This window comes from Nilaparvata lugens, chromosome 1, assembly GCF_014356525.2.
Source record: "Nilaparvata lugens isolate BPH chromosome 1, ASM1435652v1, whole genome shotgun sequence".
Classification (NCBI taxonomy): domain Eukaryota; kingdom Metazoa; phylum Arthropoda; class Insecta; order Hemiptera; family Delphacidae; genus Nilaparvata; species Nilaparvata lugens.
In genome coordinates this window covers 25,652,394-25,676,144 of record NC_052504.1, presented here as the reverse complement: position 1 = coordinate 25,676,144, position 23,751 = coordinate 25,652,394, and the positions used below count along the sequence as shown (strand labels likewise).

At 33.4% G+C, this 23,751-nt stretch overlaps 2 long non-coding RNA genes across 2 annotated transcripts; one reads left to right on the top strand and one right to left on the bottom strand.

The window, feature by feature from the left end:
* Nucleotides 1-881: 881 nt before the first annotated feature.
* LOC120350404 lies at nt 882-2,810 on the top strand. Its single transcript, XR_005570747.1, has 3 exons — nt 882-1,032; nt 1,384-1,488; nt 2,706-2,810. It is a non-coding gene; the product is annotated as an uncharacterized LOC120350404 (long non-coding RNA).
* A 12,958-nt stretch (nt 2,811-15,768) lies between these two features.
* On the bottom strand, nt 15,769-22,144 carry LOC120350402. The gene is made up of 4 exons (XR_005570746.1): nt 22,056-22,144; nt 20,143-20,217; nt 18,523-18,600; nt 15,769-16,037 (listed from the first exon to the last, which is right to left on the bottom strand). It is a non-coding gene; the product is annotated as an uncharacterized LOC120350402 (long non-coding RNA).
* Between the last annotated feature and the right edge of the window lie 1,607 nt (nt 22,145-23,751).

The following is a 23,751-nucleotide window of genomic DNA, read 5'->3' as shown; positions in this document are numbered from 1 at the left end:
AAATCACCCTTGTAGGTGCAAATGAACTTTACTGGGTCCCCATCTCCAGGCAAATTTGGCATGCAGCAATGTAGTTGTGCTTTGCAGAAATTACAGGTACCATATATATTAATAGCATGTAACATGTCAGATGTGATTATGCGCCCCCTTTTGTATAAAATCCAACAAGGTAGTCGTGTGTTTTTCCATAAATTTTCATTAATAACGTGTGTCCATGTTTTCCTTTTCAGTTGTGCATAGCTCCTCTGTCCTTTTTTTCTATGACTGTCCTTATAATTTACTTGCTCAGGTCTTATGGAATCCCAATCAGATCTGCTAAGTGTCAAATTAAATTGTAGAATATTTTCAACTTCACCTTGAGAAGGATCCCTGCTCCCGGACTCCCTGCTGGTGGAAGAACTTTTAGATGATTCTACTTTTTTTGAAGATTGAGGAGAAGTAATAGTAATACCATGAGGATGAATGAGAGAGTCCAATAATCCAAATCTGTAACAATTGACAAAGACAATATGAAATATGAAAATTATTACATCGTGGCATTGGTTCTTCTCTATAAATCTAATAATCAAAATATTATGCTGAAACAAGTGATTCTTTTTATTCAAATGAATATAATTCGAATAATTATTATTGAACGAAAATCCTAATTAAGTGCTATAAATCACCCCAAAGACTTCTGCTATTGAAAATATTGACAACAGGATAAACAGCTAGATGGAAATTCGATATTCATTAATTATTAAATATACAATATTTGCAGAAGCAGAAGTCTTCGGGGTGATTTACAGCATTTAATTGAGATTTTGTTTAATAATTATTATTCATTAATTAGCATTTGCAACTTCCAATTAATTTCCATCTGTAGAATATAAACCCCCACCACGTATCTTGGATGGCAAAGCAAGGTAAACAGTGTGTACATCAGTTTCTCCTTCATTTGTACATCAGATTCTGTTTGTTTTTAATTGATGAAATGGAAAGAGACATGTTTTTGTAATTCGCTTTTCTTGCTTCTTCATTTAAACAACTGAGGTAAGTAGAAAATTCTAATCGTTATGGAAAGAATTCATGAAAAACATCATTGTTGAGATACTTGTTATTGAAATTTAAAACAAGTGAATTATTATGCTTCTGATACCACGTAACTTGTATTATAATAATGTTGTGAATCAGTGGTTTAACAACACAGATCAGATGGTTTTGAGTTTTTTCAAGAATACTGACTCTATTGCGTGAATAAAGGGTTAATATTGGTAAACAAAGTTCTAGTTTTTCATAACACCTACTATGAGGTTAAAGTTTAAGAAGGAACTTTGTCAATCTTCTTTCAAAATCTAGTTTTCAAGATACGTGTTATTGTAGTTTAAAAATCTGTTGTTTCAGGAGTGACATACGTGGTCCAAACCAAAGTAAAAATGTCAATGGAAAGTGATGAGGATGATATTATTGATGAGTTAATGAATAGATTGGAAGCTGAAGATACAATTCGTAAGTAATATTTATAATCATAGTCTAGATTGAATAGGCCATCATAAATGAATGATTTTGCAAGCCAATTTTGTATGCCAGTTGATTGGTAGCTTAAGCCTGTGTCATACCCAGCTACTTTAGTAGTTGGTAGCGAGGTAGCTGCTACTAAGCAACAAGAGTGACATAGGCAGCTTCTAGCAGCTACCACTATGTCACATTATTTGCTATTCAGTGGCAGCTGCTAAAGTAGCTTGGTGACACAGGCTTTATAGCCTTATTGGATCTGAATAGCATGCAACGGCAATAATAATTATCTGTTTTGCTGGTTACTACAGAATGCTTTCAAGTTTTCTTCTGACAAAACCCTTGTACAAAAAAAACCTATGAAATGCCTATGAGGATGGTTATAAAATGAATGAAAGTGAATGAGAAATTTTCAAGTGATAGTTGGTGTTATTATCAACAGACTGATAGCATAATTATTGAGTATCAAATTGTTTTTTAAGTTAAGGAAGTTATTAACAATAGGCTAGCAAAGTTCTTATTTATTTTCATTTTTTTCTGAGGATGATGCCCACATAAGCTCTTAGCTTGTGCGTGGATAATGGATGAGAGAGATGAATGGACCTACAGCTTTAGGTGGGTTCCAAACCACCGGGAAGCGATTTTGGAATACATAAATTGTATTAATTCAGAGGAGTTTGCCAAGCGGTCACCGTTACAACGAGAGTGGTAGGGCGCCGCCGCTTATCTAATCTCACCGATTAGAAGCGCCTCTACCAACTAGGACAATCTCTTCCCTAAGCTTTATTTTAAGCTTATAATTTTCTAAGCTAATATTGTTTTTGGTCCTTTACAGGTTGTCAATTTCCAGGAATGTGTTTTTACAACATGAATTCAACAAATTTTTGTTACAACACGATTTTAATTAGATGTGTGACCAACTGTCCACAATCAAATTTTTCATCAAATTCCATTTAATAAAATAATCTTGAATTCACAGCTGATTATAGTTGAGGTACCCCTACATTAGACATGGACTATTAAAATTCTATATTTATGAATGTCTTCTCTATGGGTACCTTACTTAATCAGTTGTTGGTTCAAGGTTATTTTATTGAATGGAATTGGATGAAAAATTTGATCATGGACACACAGCTTGAGAGTTATCAAAATAATATTGGCCTAAAGCATAGTTCCTACTTTTACATTCAAGACAATCCACTTTTTTACAGGAATAATTCGGAAAAGTGGTCCAAGAAATCAAGAGGATACCGTCATTTCACAGGAGGATGACATCATTTCACAGGAAGATAACATCATTTCACATGAGAACATATTTACACAAGAGAAAGACATCATTTCACATGAGGACATACTTACACAAGAGAAAGACATCATTTCACAAGAAGGAATAATTCGGAAAAGTGGTCCAAGAAATCAAGAGGATACCGTCGTTTCACAGGAGGATGACATCATTTCACAGGAAGATAACATCATTTCACATGAGAACATATTTACACAAGAAAAAGACATCACTCCACAAGAATTGGCTGTATCCTCCTACAGCAATACTACATATTTAAGTCTCATTGAGTCAGCTGATGTAGTGTTAGAAGGTGACTTGAATATTAGTGATATAGTAGGGCAGGACATTATGCTATCAGAAAGCTCTTTGAATATAATTATTGAAAATGACAGTTCTTTTGTTGAAAAGCAAGTTGATAGCCATTTATCCAGGAAAAACAACAGTGGAACAGACAGACATTGAACAAGATCCCGATGATCCTGACTTCATTCTTGACAATAGTTATGACAGTGATTCATCACATGATATAGATGAGGATAATGGAGAAGAGAACAAAATAGACAAAGAAAATCAAGTATTAATTCAAGAAACCCAGACCTCCATAGAAAAGGGACCTAATGGCTTAGTTGAGGCAGAACATGGTCCAGTTCAGGAAAACCCAGGAAGACAGAAAAGGAGAAGAAATAAAAGAGCTGTGCCCTCAGAATGGGAAGTGAACCGACAGAAACGGCTTCGTATGATGGGAAAGGAGTACATTGGATTCACTAGGAAGAAAGTTGGTGAGAAAATGGTTGTTGAGAAAAGTGGGGGAAAAGAAGAAAGAAAACTGGGCCCAAAGTGCAACTCCAAAGTTTGCAATGCCAATAAGAAGAGGCATTGTGGTGAAATTTCTGAAGAAGATAGGAAGAGTATTTTTAAATCTTTCTGGGCCTTGTCATGGAATGGAAAGAAAACGTTTGTGAATTCATTTATCACTAGAACAGTCCCAAAACGGAGTACTATAGCAGACCCTAGTAAGAGCAGGAGAAAAGGTACATTTTCATACTTTTTAGGACATAAAGGTGAGAATAAGGTAGTTTGTAAAAAGTTTTTTTTAAACACTCTAGCTTTAAAAGAATGGATGGCACACAATTGGCTTGAAAAAGAAGATGATACTTTGACTGAAGAAGCTGATGAAATCCTCGATCTTACCAATACTAGTATTGACAGTTCAAACAATGGTTCAAGACATGGAAGAAGAAGTGAAAAGGAGGAGGTTATAGAGGAATGGTTTGATAGTCTTCCACAAGTACCTTCACACTATTGTAGGAAGTCTTCCAAAAAATTATATTTTGAACCAGTTTGGGATTCTAAAAAAGCAATGTACAGTGAGTTTGAAAGATATGCAATGGCTAATCAAAAACCTTGGGGCAGTATAACATTATTTATGAATGTCTTTGAAAGGAAAAATCTATCTATATATGTTCCCAAGAAGGATCAATGCGATGTTTGCTCTTCTTTCAAAGCTGGGAACATTTCTAAGGAAACATTTGATAACCACCAAAAACAAAAAGAAAGGGCTAGAGAGGAAAAAGAACGAGATAAGCAACTAGCTATAGAAGAAGAATTATATTGTTTGACTGTGGACGTTGAGGCAGTGACCCAAAAGTTTTTAATAAAGGGGCATACCCATATGGAGGGTGACTTTGTTCACGCAGAAATTGAGGTAAAACTTAAGGGCAAAGAAGTGTATGTGCCTCATGAGTTTGTGAAATATACTCAGAAGGCTAGGCAGAAGCCTTTTCCTTACAACACAAAATACCTCACACACGATTTTTTTAAAGACTTTAGCAAATTATCCTACTACGATTCTATCATACCAGGACGTACATAAGGTGACCCTGTGGTTGTGGACATTCATTGCCTGCAATATGACCCAAAAGAAGTAAGGATTAAATACAAGCTCAACTTCGATGAAGAATTTCAAGATTTACCAAGGAGGCCAGCCAAAGTAAGGAAAGACATGCAACCTTCTCGGTTATTTAAGCATAGACTTCCTGTGACAGAGTCTAAGTGGAAACATCTTCAGGACCTAAAAACTGTGATTCCCAGTGATTACCATCAGTTCTATGATTCTCTACCATATAAGAAGGACAGAGGATAAGAAGGACTCGTGTAGTTTGAGATCTAAAAACCTACACATTTTTTTAAAATAATGCCTATCCTTGTCTTATCGTGCTCTATTTTCTATTTTTTTTTTTCAAAAAACAAGTGATTTTGTAATAGTAATGTTAGATCACTTTTCACGACTTGCAGTGCAGTATTTTTCATAATGGTAACTGGAAACTCACCGAGTGCAAGTCTTGTAGACTGTGAAGAAGGTTCACCAGAGCTGAGAGTGCACTTCAGAGTCTCTAAGGTGAGTTTCGACTTGCCTTAATATGAAAAATACTGCAATGCAAATCATGAAAAGTGATTGAAAAGTGATCTTTAAACATGCAGTCCTTCATTGATCAAGAGATTCAACAGTACTGTTAGTCAAACAATTTTCAATTTTTTAGTACTGGTATTTTTATATTTTATTTGAATTTTATGCTGAATAAACCAGTGTGAATTTTTTCCTTCCAATTCAGTGTATGTTTTGCTCCTCATCCCAAAGTTTATAATATATTATGGTTTATTTGTCATATTATTAATCAATAATATTTTTTCTGCTAACATTCAATACCACGTATCTCAAGCAATATTGGGTTTTAATACCACGTAACTTAGGTTTTATTTATTATTCTTGCTAAATCATCAACATATAAAATGAAAGCTGCTTAAATCAAGCATGCTAGTTACATTGAATTGTTGTAAAATTGCATTGTGTATATATAACTGAAAATGTTTAGAGGAAACAGTTTTTTCATTGTTGTGAAAATTTACGATTTTGTAGATACATGGTATTAGAGTTTAGCCGACGAAATGGGACTAAAACATCACCTTACATTTACGAGTATATCAATAAAATAATAGATTTCTAAGAGTTGAGAATATTTTTTTCAAGTTCAACACACTCAAATCATCAACTCTCAGTATTTATTCAGATCAAATAATTTTTTTGGGAAAGCCAGAGCAGAAAGTCTCACGAAGTAAGAAAATAGTGAGTAGGTTTTTGATTTTTGTATTCAAATTTTTCAAATAAGTGCAATATTTCTAAAGTTTTTAATTTATTGTGATACATTCTGTAATTTATTTAGAGTATAAAATCAACCTTCAAAATTCAAAATTTTGAATCATCATTCTTGGGCTGAAAATCAAGTGACAAAGCAGTGTGTGATTTCATAACCTTATCTTTTGAACAACATTAACATTTTATCAAAATTTTTGGAGAGAAATAGTACAGGCTCAGCCTAGTTTTTCCTCCAATTTCATAATTGTATTATGATTATAGTATTTTATACAATAAATGAATGAATGAATGAAAGTAGAGCTTAGTACCTTTTTCAAAAAAGGACATAGAGCTAGCAAAACAAATTATAGGCCCATATCTGTATTAGGTACCTGTTCTCTCAAAAATTTTTGAAAAAATTATTCATAATAGAATTTTAAACTATCTGGAAAAATTTAAACTTTTGAGTGAATGTCAGAATGGTTTTGTAAAGGGCAAATCAACAACTACAGCTGCAATAAAATTTTATTGGAAATGTTATAGAAGAGATTGATAAAGGCAACTATGCAATGGGGCAACTATACTACTTGATTTGTCCAAGGCTTTTGATAGCGTAAATGTCAATATTCTCTTGAAAAAGCTTTTTTCGCTGGTTGTGAGGGGTGTTGCTGGCAAATTGATTAAATCATATATGTCCAATAGGATGCAATACGTTAGTGTATGCAATGGAGGATATAGAGCGAGCTCTGATAGATTGAATATAAGCACTGGAGTCCCTCAAGGATCCATACTTGGACCTCTTCTGTTTGTTCTCTATATTAATGATTTGCAGCTCTCAATTCCCAGAATCTCGGATATCACACTTTATGCTGATGATACTTCCTTGTTATTTCATAGCAAAAATATTGTTGACCTTGAGATCACATCAAACTTATTCACAAATCAAGTTGTGCAGTTTTTTAATGAATGCGCCCTCTCTGTGAATCCAAGTAAAAGCCTGGCAATTCAATTTGATTTAAAGAAGACACATCCTTTTGAACCAGATATTTTTATAAATGACAGCTTTGTAGAAAATGCTAATGTAGTTAATTTGTTAGGTTTAACTGTCGATGACAAATTGTCATGGAATGAGATACAATCCATGTATTGTTCAGCATAGATTGAAGTTTTCCGACAAAGACCCTCGAACCTATGGTCTGAGACTATTAAATAAACTACCTAGATCTCTGTCCATGTCATCTGCAACTTTTAAAAAAGATCTGTATACTTTTCTTGCGGAGAAAGCATATTATAGTGTGGAAGAGTTCCTCACTGATAGATAAATATTGTTTATTTCATGTCTGTAGTATTTAATACACGTGGTTAGATTGCTGGCTGTGACATGCTTATTCATATGACATTCTTTAGGCTATTTTGAATTATTCTGACGATATATGTTATAAATAATAATAATAAATAAATAAATAAATAGATTTTATTGTCGTAGACCAATATAGGTAATTGACAAAGTCATAGTAATACAATATTACAAAATAATAGAGTCAAAGCAATAGTTTAAAGTCACAAAGTATAATAAATTACATCAAGTAGAATCGAAGAACTCTGTCAAACAATAGAAAGGTCTTAAAACCAGCCACTCAAAAAGTAATTTTTTAAAATAACAATATTTTCACAACATTTCATATCCAATGGCAACTTATTGTACATTCTCAAGCCTATGCTGTCATAGTGTTTCATGCTTATGACAAGACGTTGATATGGAATATCAATGAGGTCTTTTTTCCTGGTGTTATAAGCATGAATATTGGATCTTTTATTCAAGCTATGGAGATTCTTTCTAGTGTGCATGATTACTTGAAATATATAGAGGTTTATGACAGTCAATATTTTTGTTTTTTTGAAAAGAGGTCGACAGTGATCTAGATACCCTGCACCGGTCAATATTCTAATAGCCTTTTCTGCAAAAGCAAGACCTTATTGATGTGGCAGCTGTTTCCATATACTAAAATTCCGTATGAAATTATGCTTTGGAAAAAAGCAAAATATGAGTTTCTGAGGTATTTTTCCGGTACAAGATTCTTCAACTGCCTTAACAGATAGATAACCCTAGATAACCTAGCAGAAACGAAATTTATGTGGGGTTCCCAGGTCAACCTGTAATCAAACATTAAGCCCAAAAACTTTAAACTATTGTTATTGTTGTGTGTATAGTCCCTGAGACCAAATGTCATAAGCTGAGTTTTATCCTCGTTTAGTTTAAAGCCATTCGCTGTGAACCACTTGGAAGCCTCCGCCAAGGTATCGGCTGTCATGTTATGTAAAGTGTGTACATCTGAATGAGAATTAAGAAAAGTGGTGTCATCAGCATACAACACAGTCTTGCTGTTGATTGTGAGAGGAAGATCATTTATCATCAATACAAAGAGGAGTGGTCCCAATATTGATCCTTGGGGGACACCGTACTTTACTTTAGCAAGATCGGATCTCTCATTTCCTACACAAACAACTTGCTGGCGATCGCCAAGGTACGATCTAAAAAGACTAAGGCTCCTTCCACTGACTCCATAATAAGCTAATTTTTCAAGCAAAATATCATGATTCACGCAGTCAAATGCCTTGCTCAGGTCACAGAAGGCAGCCTGAGCAAAGCACCGGTTTTCAAAAGACTCAATTACAAATTTTATTAGTGCATCAAAGGCGTCAGAAGTGGATCTTCCCTTCACAAAACCAAATTGATGCTCAGACAGTACCCCAAGATTTACTAAGTATTCATACACCTGTATATACATGACAATCTCTAGAACCTTGGAGAAGACAGGTACTATTTGGATGGGTCTATAACTGGAAGGTTCCTCTTTTGAGCCCTTCTTATGAACGGGAACAACTTTGGAGACTTTTAATACATCGGGGAAAACACCCTGTGTAATACACCTGTTTATACAAATGGTCAGTACTGGCACTACAGAGTGAGCAATAGTTTTCAGAAGACAGCTTGATAGACCATAGAAATCTTCACTCTTCGAAACTTTAAGATTATGAACCACTTTAAAAATCGTCTCTTGACTCACCTCATGAAAAAAGAATAAGCTGTTTTGCACTTTATTTACATTATCATTGAGCAAGGTACTGGCTGTAATTGATGGCTTGTCTATCTTCTCGTGCACATCATCTACTGACTGAATGAAATAATTATTAAGTTTGTTTGGTTCAGGAGTAGATAAGTTTACAACATTCTTGTTGAAGGATAAAGTTTTGATAATTTGCCATGCTTTCTTACATTTGTTATTAGAAGATTCAATGATTGATGCAACAGAATCCCTCTTGGCTTCATCCAATGAATTTCTGTACAGTGCTCTGCATCTAAGATAAAGTGTTTTCGAATGTTCGGTTTTTTGTTTTTTGAAGTTTTCATGTAAGAGAGTGAGCAGAATCTTAATCTTACTAAGTTCAGGTGTGTACCAGTCAGCCTTGCATTTGAAATTCTTTCTATTATTAACTTGGGAAACTTTTTTTCTACAGGTCTTTCTAGGGATAGTTAGATTGAAATAATATAGAACTGTATTGAGGAAGGATTCGAATATATCATTTGCATCTGACTTTTCCATGACAGCACTCCAATTCACCAAATTCAGAGACCGATTAAATTGTAGTAATTTATCTTTAGTAACAGGTCTTGAAGTAATAGTGACAAAATCGTTAGAACTAGACTCAACAGAACCACAGGGCACACATATCGTGACACAATCATGATCAGAGTAGGAAAATCCTATAACACTTGAATTTGTCATATCAGGTTGTACGTTTGAAATAATATTATCGAGACAGGCTTGGTCTCTAGTGGGCAGAGTATTGAAAATATGATGATTAAATTGTCTCAATAGATTTTTCAAATTATTGGAATGACAGGTTTCCTGATTGACATCAAAGGCAGAATTAAGATCTCCACCAAGAACAATAGTATGGTCATTAAAGCATCGTCTAGACAAAAATAGAAGCAATTCCTCCAATTTGGCTAAAAATACTTTTGGGTCTCCACAAGGAGATCTGTACAATGATACGATAATGAGTTTCCTGGCTCCAATAATAGTACAGGTGGCCTCAAACTCACGTTCAATACATAGAAAATTCAGACTCAATTCTTGACTTTGAGAGTAAAGATTCTTACTGACAAATATTGCAACTCCGCCATTTTTGTGTAATAATCTACAGTAACTACTTGTTGCAATACAAACATCCATTTTACTATATACGATTTCATCAGTAAGCAACCAATGTTCACTTATACCTATAATATCAATATCTTCATTAATTACAAAGTCATTGAGAACATTTAATTTACCTCTCAATCCTTGAACATTTAGATAAGCAATTCTTAAGTTGTTAAGTTTTTTCAACTGTTAAGTTTTTGTGATATCTTTTTATAGATTTTGTGTATTGTTTTACAATTTATTGTAAATATTGTCTTTTGACTTTTTTAAATAATTGTAAATATTGACTTGGCCTGTACTTTCTTGTATTGTTTATGGCTTAATAAAATATCTTATCTTATCTTGTCTGTAGTCTGCTAAGGAAAACCTACCTGTAAAGAAAGTTGAAGTGCAAGTTGAATTATTACCTAGAATTTCATTAGATTGTTATGGAGTTGTAATTTAAAAATTCAAATGAATATAATCTGTTTTCCTATTGTTTAGTGTAACTGTTGGACTTGGAGTAGACTAAAGCGGGAGACAGCCACTCGGACGACGGAGCGCTCGGACGACTTTGTAAACAAACCATTTACCACTCTGTCGACATTGTAAACAAGCTATATATAGCTAATCCATGACGTAGGCAGCTCTCAGCGCTCCAGGAGGACGTTGGACAACACATCCATAGGAGTTTATTCATGAAATAAATTTCCACACTTCTATAGAAAATCAAGTGACACGAGTTTTGTGAGAAAATAGAAAAATAGTTTGGATTGATGGATTTTGGAACTGTAATTTGGACATAACGAGTTTAGGAACGGTTTACTATTGGGAAATCAGATCAGGTACCAAGATCATGAGCTGGAAAATATAAATTCAGCATAACTTAATACATTTTTATTTTATTTTCAGGAATAAGTCAATGATATATAAAATTAAAATCAGAATAATAGATATTTATTTTTTCCTCCAAAAATAAGTAAAAATGTAGTATGAAAAAACAATCAGATAGATTTTGTATATTCTCTTGAGTAATATTCAAATACCGGTACCAAGGCATAAAATTACAATCATCAACATTTGTAAGAAAAAAATTTATGAAGAGTCTCATAATAGAAACGACAGAACAAAAATTATATGCAATAATATAAAAATTCAAAGAAGGAAATACGGTACCGGTAGTTTGTTTTCAGATGTTCATATTTTTTATTGAATCAATAAGTCAATGCAGTATGTAAAATTACAATCATCAAAATTTGTAAGAAACATGTAGTGAGATTCTCATAATATAAACGACAAAATAAAAATTGTATACAATAATGATATAAAGAATTAAAAAAAAGAAATAGTTTGCTTTCAGAAGTTCAGCATGTCATCATTTTACTTCTAATGAATTCATGCAAAGTAGTGTGAAATTACAATCATCAAAATTTGAAATAAACATTCAGAAGAAGTTTCATTATAAAAATGAATAAAAACAACAAAACAAAAATACAGTAATAATAATATTAGAAAATTCAAAAAATGGATAGTTTATTTTCAGGTGTGTGGTGTGTATCATGTCACAGTCCCAAAATATTTCCCTAATATCTTTTCAAAATATTTCCCAAATGTTTATCAACTTGGATAAACAACATTATTATAATCCAATTGCAATGTCAGATAAAGAATTCATTTTTTCATTATTTAACCTGCAAACTTAGGTCAAGTGATCATAATGCACAATGGAACTGAAGCCACATGTGAAATAGAAAATGTAGTTGGACATATACAATACGAGCTTTGATTCAGTAAATGTACATGGATATTTTCTTCATGGTGTTTTTGAATAGAGAATTTTTCTCAAAAGAATATTAATTTTTGAAAAACTTATTCCTTTAAGAAACCTCAATTTCAGTATTTTTATTTATATTTAATATTATTGATCACCTACTTATTCCATTATCTCACAAAAGTAATAATCAGAAAAAAGTTTCAGGCCTACCGTACTGTTTTTGCACAATCTTAAAAAAATGATACCCCACTTCATCATAATATAATATGACGGGGTAATAAATAATATTTTATGATATATAAATAGTATTTAAATCAATAAAAATTATTATTGATATATAGACTAGTAGTATCAATAAAAAACTTTTATTGAGAAACAACCAAAATAAATTCCTGTTGCCATAATTATATAATAGCTTACTATAATAGAAAACAATCAAAGCAAAAGATTCACATAAAGAAAATATTTTTAATTATTTTCTTTATATTTATATTACAAGTAGCCCTATACAGGAAAGAGACAAAAGATTCACGTTTTCAATTATTCTACTGACCTGGGCAATAGTAATTTTAGTGAAACCCTTCATACTCCAATATCGCTATATACATCATCTACTTCTGATCAAAGAAATAATGAGACTATAAAATATTATTCATTGACCGAGCAAAGCGAGGTCCAAGATTCAAGTTGACTGTTTTGCTTTTCTCTTGATGTGTGTTCCGCATTCACAGCGAAACACTGTATTTACAGCCTGGTTGCACAAAATCCGGTTAAATTTTAACCGTGATTAATTTCACGAGAACCAATCAGAGAAGACTTTTTTGATGAGACGGCTTCTCTGATTTCTCATGGAAAAATCATTTCAATCATGGAAAATTTTTTCTGAGTTCTCGTGGAATTAATCACAATTAAAACTTAACCGGCTTTCTAGTTTTTGAAAAATTTAATTTGAACGTGGACTATGTCCCATTTTGGCAAGCAAATTTTCCAACTCCAGCTGTTTAAAGTATAGAACTTAACTAAATCCCGAGTTCGGAAACCGGTCCTTAATGCCCTTAGGCATTAAAAACCAATTTGCAAAAATAGACGAAATACAGCTGACTCAATTTGTGTTTTCTTCAGGATAATAATATTATGAGAGTAGAGGAATTTTCTCCATACTCCAATATTACCTACTTGCTTTCTTTCTAAGGGCTACTCGTATTTATATAAAAAATATTGAATGCAATTTATAATCCAGCTGACAGTTGATTTGTTTTTTAATAGAATAACTAGTGACCCCTGGGTTATAGAACTCGCTCATGAACTGTTGTATTGTACCAGCCTGCCAAATAGCATCAGCTTTTTTAAATGAATTGAAAAATTACATGAATAGCATCTAATTAATTCCAGCTGACTAAATGATAAAAAAATCAAAACAAATTTTTCTGAAATCAAAATCTCTGAAATCCGCAATTTGTAATTATACCCTGAGTTAATGAGAATTATTATGGAAACAGTTAAATATCTCTTTTACAAGTAGTATGATATGACATTAGGTTCCATGGGGATCCTATTCCAATTGAAAAAAAACTACTTTCTATCGCTTCAAAACTATACTCATCCAACTTCATTTTTCAAATAGGAACGTGGTCATATGATACATGATTTCGATTCAGAATTTAAAAAGAAAATTAATGACAAAACCTGCACATATCTAAATTAAAACTGCATTATCTAAAAACGTTTCAATGATCTCAACATTAAAGATAATACTAATAATTAATTGATCGAGCGAAGTGAGGTCTAAGATTCAAGTCGACAGTTTGCAATTTCTCTTAATGTTTAAATGTTTATATATTGCGCATTTACGGCGAAACGCGGTAATAGATTTTCATGAAATTTGACAGGTATATTTATGTTCCTTTTCAAATTGCGCGTCGACGTATATACAAGGTTTTTGGAAATTTTACATTTCAAGGATAATATAAAAGGAAAAAGGAGCCTCCTTCAGTGAAAATCAGACTATAGAATTATTCATCATAAATCAGCTGTCGAGTTGACTATAAATTGCATGCGTCATGGCATCTCTCATCGTCATGGCATGGTTATCTCTATGTAACTTGGTAAAAAATTAGCATCTGTGTAGACTATAATTGCATGCCTCATTGAATGCAATTTTTATGCACTATTAAATAGGATGCAAAGAACTTATAACAGCTCGTCTGGGCGCCTAGATGTCTTCTGGTTTTCTCGCGCTAAATTCTGGAAAGAGTTATATGTTAATTAAATATTGTGTAAGCATGATCTGATCAAATAATAAATAGTTAGTGTATCAGTGTGGATTTGCTTATGGTTTGGGACGTCGTTATAACTGCGCGAGGTCTACTGTTCACAGAACTACTAGTGATATAGAAATGAAATATATAGGTACCTACATTGAATAATCGAGTGTTAGTAAACACTAATAGTAGCTCTACTCACAATTTTAACACTGAACAAAAAAAAATTGTCAGAAAATTTGTCAATGTCAAAGCAACTGCTATCACAATTAGTATTATCAATTACGCGTATGTTACAGTCAATAGACAGGCAGACAGACGTTAACATTAATATAGAACTTATAAATGAAATAATTATGTTGAGTATTATTCAGCTGAAATCATGTGTCGGCGCATAAAGGACAGTCAGTGTGATACCAGCCTGCCAAATAGCATCAGCTTTTTTAAATGAATTGAAAAATTACATGAATAGCATCTAATTAATTCCAGCTGACTAAATGATAAAAAAATCAAAACAAATTTTTCTTCTTAAGCACTTTCAATGTTATTTGTATATCCTGAAAAAGGACGATGGAGTTAGGTCCGCCACTAAGTAGACCCACGTTAATCCACGAAAAGCAACCCACGCTGTGGAATGTTTTTTTAAACCATTGCTATAAAATTATTCATAATCAATCAGCTGACAAGTGATTATTCATTGCATGTATTACACAGATGTCTAGAGAAGCCTAGCAATGGTTTACAAAGCATCCCACGGCGTGGGTTGCTTTTCGTGGATTAGCGTGGGTCTACTTTGCGGCGGGCCTTAGTGAACTCTGCTGTCCAACGAACTTGACCTGTAAAAAGGTTCAAAGAATACGTGTTCAACATTTGAAGCTGATTGATTAATTCTCTCTAATGTTATTGTAGAACATACAAACAGATGGACAACGACTTTGGCCTTCAGTAAGTCAAAGGTGAGAACTCGCTAACGCTCGTTCAATAAATCATTGCAATTGTTTATTTATTTTATTACTCAGTGAAACCTGGGCCCTGTTTCATAAAACTTATAAGGCACGTAATACAGGATCACCATTCCAATTACATGCTCAATACAGCTGATAAAATCAGCCGTTCCTGTATTACAGGACTTCCAAGTTTTTATGAAACAGGGGTCTGGGGCCTGTTTCATAAAACTTACAAGTCCTGTAATAAAGGAGAATCACCATTCCAATTACATGTTCAATATAACAGATAAAATCAGCTGTTCCTGTATTACAGGACTTCTAAATTTTTATGAAACAGGCCCCTGATTGTATTTCTCAACTTTCAACATTATTTATTATTTGATGTTGAGCATGCATTATAAAATGTCTTATTGCAACAAAAAAATTTCTGTCTCATCATAGAAATATGAGAGATACAAAAAGAGAGATTCAGAGTATAATTAACTTTTAAACTTTCTTTTAGAAAACTCAGAACACATTTTGAAAATTCAAATTTCTAATATATTTTTCAAGCTTTCAAATGTATTTTCATTTCTGTCAAGGTATTGTTTACAAAAATCAGAATATATCACTTTTGTAAATTATAAATTCACACAGGAGGTGCTAGAATGGAATAGGATAATAATAATAATCAATAACAAATTCGAATAAATTCAAATTAATTTTATTTATCAAAGATATAATATTATTTGCTACAACTGTATTTGCTTACATCGTAATACCTGTCTTACAGACAGTAGTTTCATAAACTTGAATACTTGGCTAAGATGAAATACTAGCTTAGAATGCATTTCAGTTCTCTCAAACGCGATTCTTATTGTCCTGTAAGTGTCATCCCACACTCATCCACCATTACCCTCCATATCATGGTAACAAAACACCATATCAATTTTATCCACTGTCTTCAGTAGCCTGATCTGAAAAAATAAATTAATTGATATCAGTACCAGAAATTGAATATAATTTTCTTTTATCTTGGCAGCCACCAACATTTGTGACATTAATTGCATCAAAATTGTATTCCAAGAGCAGTATATCACGACTTATACAAGTTGCCAATCTTTATTATATTAAAGCCACATAGACAAGAAATTCACAGCCAATACGGCTGATTGTCACGGACAAACAACCTCGAAATCAATTAGGGAACGTACTGGAGGCTATGGGAAAACCTCCAAATCACGAAAATTTCACCTCCTGGCTCCCTAGAGACCCCCAAATTTTTTCGACATTTGAAATCAGCATCGCACAGAAAATTCGATAAAAGCTTTTTTGTTCAGCCCCCGGAGATGAGCCTATAGCCATAGTTCAATTTCAACCGAGTTCAAATGGGGACCCGGGAAATTGAGTTTTCATCGGGCGGAGCCCGCATCCCAGCCGGAGCGCGAAACGCGGAGCCTGCTACCCAACACTATATAGTCACAAAAGACAATTGGGCGGGCGCAGCCTGCCTCCCAGCCGGAGCGCGAAGCGCGGAGGCTGCTAACCCACGCGCGAGTTTCTAAAGAGTTGCTAAGTGTTCTTTCATGAGTGTAAATCTTTTGATCAGACCCTTGTCTGATTCAGCCGCCTTCATTAAACTATTCTACTATGAGATTTGTTGAAGCGTTTTCCTCTCACATAGAGCATTCATTTTATAGTGAGATATAAGACACTACAAATGCCAAAAAAATGTTTCTCATCCATTAGATTTTACAGTAACAAATTTCATGTAGACCTACTTTATAATGCCTGAATACAGGCGAAGTCATAGAGGTCTTTCTTTAAGCTAAGGTAACTTTTCTCCATTCAATACAGATAAGTGGAATTATCACCATTAATAAGACAGTCAAAGTCCTGGAATGTGACAGAAATTAATTGTTGATGGAAACATCTGAAGGCCACTTTTAATACGTCATACGTCAGAAATAAACCCTCCTCTACTCAGTTACTCAGGCACTTATTTATACAGCAAGTTAATGAACATTCCGTTCTTATAGTCCAGTCAAGAAAAGGCTATAAAGGGGAATGTTTGGAAGAAAATTTTTGACCCTACAGTTCTGTTTAGGGTAGTAAGGAGGTAAACATATCAAAAGTCCCCACCCCTACCCCATGTGCTAAGGGGGTGTGGGTGGTTCAAAGGTACCATTTTTTGGTTTCTCGTATATAAATCTAAAACTATGAATCTTAAGTACATAATTGTTACTGTATTTACAAAATTTAAGCTTACATAATTTCTTACAATATTCATCTCACAACTTTTTCTATACGGTATCTTCTCTAGTTTTCGAAAAATTTTTGAAAAAACATGTTTGCCTCCAATATATTTCAATTTTTGCTCTTATAACTTTTTAAAAATCGATGGGAAAAATTCATGCTGATTATGAGCTTATAACGCATTGAATTGTCTTCAATTTGATGTATAATTTCACACTTATACGCATTTCCCTATAACTGTTGCAGCAGCAGTAGTGTTGATTGTGAAATCTCCATTTTTTCAACAATAGACCAATTGACAAAGGAATTTGGAGGGAATGTTTTAGACACAATTTTTGACTTTGCAGCTTTGTTAAGACTAGTTACGAGAAGAACATATCAAAATTCCTAACTCATGTGCTAAGGGGATGAGGGTGGTTTCAAAATTGCATTTTAAGCGTTTTGCTCCCACGCTCATATCTTGAGAACAATGTGTTCAACTGACATAACTAACTATTCAAAAATGAAGCTTAATAAATTCTCTACACTTTTTGTTTGCTGGAATTTTGTGATATTCCAAAGTTACCAAGATATTCGCTCTTGAAGGCGTGTAATTGTTAAAATGACAGGTTTTTATCCAATGTTTTGCTCTTTCAGGGCTTATAACTCTCCAACAAAGCATCATAAAAACTGATGGTTATAGAGCATTGAATTCTCTTTGAAATGATGCATTATTTCACTATTCCAAGTTTTCCTTTCATAGTTATAGCAGCTTCAATGTAGGGGGTGAAATTTTCATTGCTGCAACAATTGATCGTTTAAAAATCACATGTGAAGGGGGTGTCTGTGAAACAATTTTTGACTTTGCAGCTTAATTTGGACCAGTTAGTAGGTGAACATGCCAAAAGTTTGCATCTTTATCTCCTCTGTTGAAGGTGTGGAATCGCTGAGTTAACACTTGTTGCAGCAATGAAAACTGCACTTTTCTATGTTTACCTCCTTAAATACCCTAAACAGAACTGCGGGGTAAGAAATTGTCTTCCAAACATTCCCCTCTATACCCTTTTTTGAGCATCCATTGCCTGGACTATTATATTAGCTTTAGTATGCTGCTTGATAGGCCATAAATTAATAGTTAATACTGTTACTATTGACTTGACAGTTAGTAGTAACAGTTGATAATAATTGTAAGAAAAGCATAATAATGTCTCCTCAAATATTACTTACAATTGATATGATGGGCAAATGCTTTCCTCAAAACCACAAATATCGAATAAGAAGATAGTCACATCATACAAGGTGGACCTGAAAAAACATTTTAATTTGCATTTTAATTCAGGTTTCCAAAAATTCAACACTCTTGTGAAAAATCATAACTTATTACTCTTGAAAGTTTTAAATTTTTGGAGAGATGAATTTAGAAGATTTCCTTCTCTCTTTGAAATTCAATGGATGGGACAGGAATAATTTTATCTGTCCCCCAGTTGTATTGGACGGGAATTGCAGGAAACTGAAAAATTAGGCGAACCAAAACTTATGATTTCTTGATCATCCTCAATGGATCACAAGGTGAAACACTGACCAAATGAATGTAACCTATAATTGGTATAGAGAAACAAGTTTAAGACTATCTGGAAATATTTCTCAGATCTTATATTATGTTATTTTATCATAGATTGGATTATTTCAAACAGTTGAGGCAAAACAACAAATCGGTGCGGTGGGGGGGGGGGCATGACCCTCTTGTTCCAGAAAAAAATTAGTTTGTTACTCATAAACATAATGAGTTAATAGAGTTAAAACACGAGGAGAAAAATTAATGTTCTTGCAGCTTACTGAAAAATGTTAGGAATCATTTTCTTTAGCTCACTCATGGATTTCCAGAATTAACTAAAATCTCAGTAATCACATTTTTATAAATGAATCGCTAACCGCAGAAAGGAAACATGTCCAACTGATAGCATTGCAATGGCGACGTTTTGAATAAATCATTTAGGCCTACTGCAGGTTTTGGTTTTATCAAGTGTTTTGTCACCCCTGTAAAATTATGAAAACTGGACATGGTGCCTTTCTGCGGTTAGCGATTCAGATAGGTTCACAAATATTATTTAATGGATTGAATTTTATATTATTAAAAAATTATATTCAAATTATGAATGTTCATTATAAGATGATAATGTACTAATTATTGTATGAATCAATGAACTTTTTTGAAACATTTATTTCTTTTGATAGAGTCCTGTTGAAAATATAAAACTTTCTGAGCTTACGGGGTTCCATGCCTCTATGCCCCCCCCCCTGGAGCCGCCACTGCCTCTAGGCACACATTTATACAACAAGTTAATTAACATTTCGTTCTTATTAGTTTCAGTATGCTGCTCGATTAGCCGGCCATTAAGTCTAGGGCCACACGAGCGCACAAAGTGCGTCCGTTGCAACTTACTTTTTGACGTCCGTTGTAGAAATACATAGAAGTGAATTGGTGACAACACACGAGGTACGTGCGTACCAAGTAACGGAAGTCGTAACGGACGGTGATTTTTGAACTGCGTCGAAATGCTACAATGCACGTCGAGACATGCAAAAGTTATTACTTCGTCTGGTTCAATTGCGAAAAGCCAACTGACGTTGACGCACCACACTCAACGCTCGTGTGGTGTCATTGGCGACGGCCGCAAAAAGTAAGTTGCAACGGACGCACTATGTGCGCTCGTGTGGCCCTAGCCTAATCGTTAATAGTAATTGTTAATAATTACTATTGATAACTATAACTAACTCACAGTTAATAGTAACAGTTGATAATAATTGTAAGAAAAGCATAATAAAGTCTCCTCAAATATTACTTACGTTTGATATGATTGGCAAATGCTTTTCTCAAAATCAGAAATATTGAATAAGATAGTCACATCATACAAGGTGGACCTGAAAAAAAAACATTTTAATTTGTAGCTTCTATACAATTATAAAATTTCTTGAGCTGTGTCTCACCACTGTTTCAATAGGCCTTACATTACAATAATGACACAAACACACAAAATCTTCAAACTCAATTATTTAATTCTATGTAGCCTATGCCAGATACATCTTGTATGTATTCTTAAAATAAGATTGACCATGATATAATATACAGTTAAAGAATAATAATTAAATTTAGGTAACACAAAGTAACTCATTAACCAAAGCAATTTTTCAAATCATTCTAAACTGTATAATTATGTAACTGATATATTATTTATTACTTCTTAAAGTCCAACTTTGTATATGGAAGTTAAAATTTTCATGTTTTTACTGTATATGACTATTGTCAATGCTAACTGTTGTTTAGCCTGTGACAAATAATAAAATTAATTGAATTGTATCACAGCAAACATTTTAAATAAAAAGTTTGTAGGCTATCTCCACCACAATCGGAAAATTGATTTTAGTAGTTTGAAAATAGAGAACAGTAATAAATCCCTGCATTGATGGTGCAAAGAGATATTTTTATCAGCAAAATTTCTAAAAGCCATTGTCTATAATATGAACAGTAGGATCCCTGAAGGTGGGCTAGGCCAACAATAGTTGACAAACAAAAATCTAATAAAGTGAGGTTCACGTTGTAATAGCAGTGTTTGATTAGCAATGGCGTTGCTATTATCATTGTTTATCATTCGAAAAAGCAGATAGCACTACGGCCGCTATTCCATTCTAGCTCCGCAATGTTGCCAGATGGTTTTTCAACAATGTGGAAGTATAATTAATAAACAAAATATTTTATCTCAATCATAAAAATTTATATATTACCGAATTGAAATAATATTGAAAACTATATTTTCTTGACGAATAAAATAAAATTTATTATTTAAAACAAGAATGAACAGTTGATATACCAGTATTAGGCTAACTATCGACTATAGAAGTCAGTTGCAAGGCTGAGAATCGGCAAGGCTGTTCCGCTATCTTTCTTTAATATCATTGTAACATGGACCTCAATATAGGCCTATAGGGTAGTCGGAGAGGTCTGTGTAAGCCAATACTACTCAGCCTGTACTGCATAGCATATCAGAAATAGGCCTATAGCAATAATCTGACTATCAAACAGACTTATTAACTTAATGGAAACCTATTTTCAACTTTAAATTTTAATAAAGGAACATATTATAATTATAATAACAAAATTTAGGTCTACTCAAAATATGTTGCCAAGATATTGTAAAATAAGCCGTAGGCTAATGCAAACGACTTACCATACTTATTCGTTTGTAAAAGAGTACTGTAGTCATCAGTGTACAATATGTCGATATCATCATTTGACAAATTACTTGAGAAATAGCCTAACCATAATTCATGTCTAATTTTTTGTATAATTATATTATAAATTGAGTTATTTTACAGAACAGTAGCTTACAAATTTCTATCCTAACCTAAGCTGTAAATAACTAATAGTGAGTAGGTTTTTGATTCATTCAAATTTTTCAAATAATAGCAGTATCTCTTGAGTTTTTAATTTATTGTGATATATTCTGTGATTCATTTAGAGTATAAATTCAACCTTCAAAATATTCAAATCATTATTCCTGGACTGAAAATTAAGTTAGTGCCAAAGCAGTGTGTGATCACATAACCTTAACTTTTGGACAACATCAACATTTTATCAAAATTATTGGAGAGAAATAATACAGGCTTAGCCTAGTTTGTCCTCCAATGACATAATTGTATTATGATCAAAGTGTTTTATACAATAAATGAATAAATGAAATAAATGAATAACCCTGACTTACCTTATTGCACTATGTTGTTATGTTAACCACATAAAAAGCCAAAATGTTTTTTAGTATATTACTAAACTATGAAAGCTAACTTTCAACTTACGCATGAGAATATATTCCACTTTTTTCCTAAAAATTTCAGTGCAATTATATGCTGCGCAGGAGATTACCATTTTCATAAATAATAATTACATAAATAAATAAAAATCTGCTATGGAAAACAAGCTATGTTTAACAACAATGTAAGTCAAACACCACAAACACTTACACAACAAACTCAAAAAAGTTTTCTATAATATTTCTATACGATGCATGACGTCACTGTTGTGACGTCAAGATGGGTTGATTTGGCAGTGGATGTTGGCTTCATCGACTTTCAGTATTAATATACAATGGGCCGTGTCTATTCTATAACTGCTCTAAGCATCGCCTATAATACTAAAGCTGATTTTACACGCTCAAGCCATTTGCGCAAACTGGCTTGCGCAAGCCAAATTTGCGCAAACGAGCGAAATAAAATTCTTTTGTTCACACGCTCAGTTCAGTTTGTGCAATTTGGCTTGTAAATTTCACTGATACTAACCTAAAAACCAGCTAAACTACAATCAGTAGCAGTTATCTATGGAAGCAGTAGCTATCCAAATCAGTTTTGATCTATATCAGATTGTTATTCACATCACGTATAGTATCCATATTATCACTTCACAGTCTCCCTGTCAGCTTCTTGGTCAACTGATCGCATTTTTTCTATTAGGGCATCATAAGCATGAGATTTATCCTAGCGATCACTGAATTCTTTGGACTAAATTTGCCATAGATAAGGTAAAGATTTATAAACTTCTATTAAATCATTCAGGAAATCTTTTTAATTTGCCATATTTATTCATTATTATGATATACTAATATTATAGACACTATTAATTATGAAACACTTGAGAACTAAACACTAATATATTTAGCATGAAAACTTGAATAGGTAATAATTAATAAAAATTACAAGACACAAACTAGAGGTTCAGTTGTAATTAGGATTCGCGTGCGCATACGCGAAAACGTACTTTTGGCCTGTCAGTTTGCGCAAATGGCTTGAGCAGTGTTTAAACGTTCATTCCAATACTCCAACCGCAAGCCGATTTAATGTCAGAGCAGAATTTGCTCAAGCCAGATTTTTTGGCTTGCGCAAGCCACCGTTCACACGCACAAATTCAACTGCACAAATGGCTTGAGCGTCTAAACCCGGCTTTAAACGTGAAACTCCATTGCTACCATTACTACTTGCTACCATTCTTTATCCTCCTTGCTTGCTACTCTATTATCTACTTTGACTATGCATGGAGTTGCAGCCTTAGACCAGTTATAGAATAGACACGCTGGAAAGTCTAGCCTCTGAAGCTAACATCTACTGTCATATCTCCAAATCGTGACGTCATCATCGGATAGGGAACTTCCAGATTGTGTCTATTTCAGAAGGATGTAGATTATTATTCATTAGAATGGTAAACTCCAGCTGCGCTCCCGCTGAAATAGACACAATCTGCTATGGAAAATAATGTAAACAAACTCTACAGAAAAGTTTTCTATCTGATGCTGACGTCACGATTTGGAGATATGGCAGTAGATGTTGGCTTCATCGACTTTCAGTATGAAAATACCAGAGGCCGTGTCTATTCTATAACTGGTCTAAGGTTGCAGCTCCTGGCTACTCTTT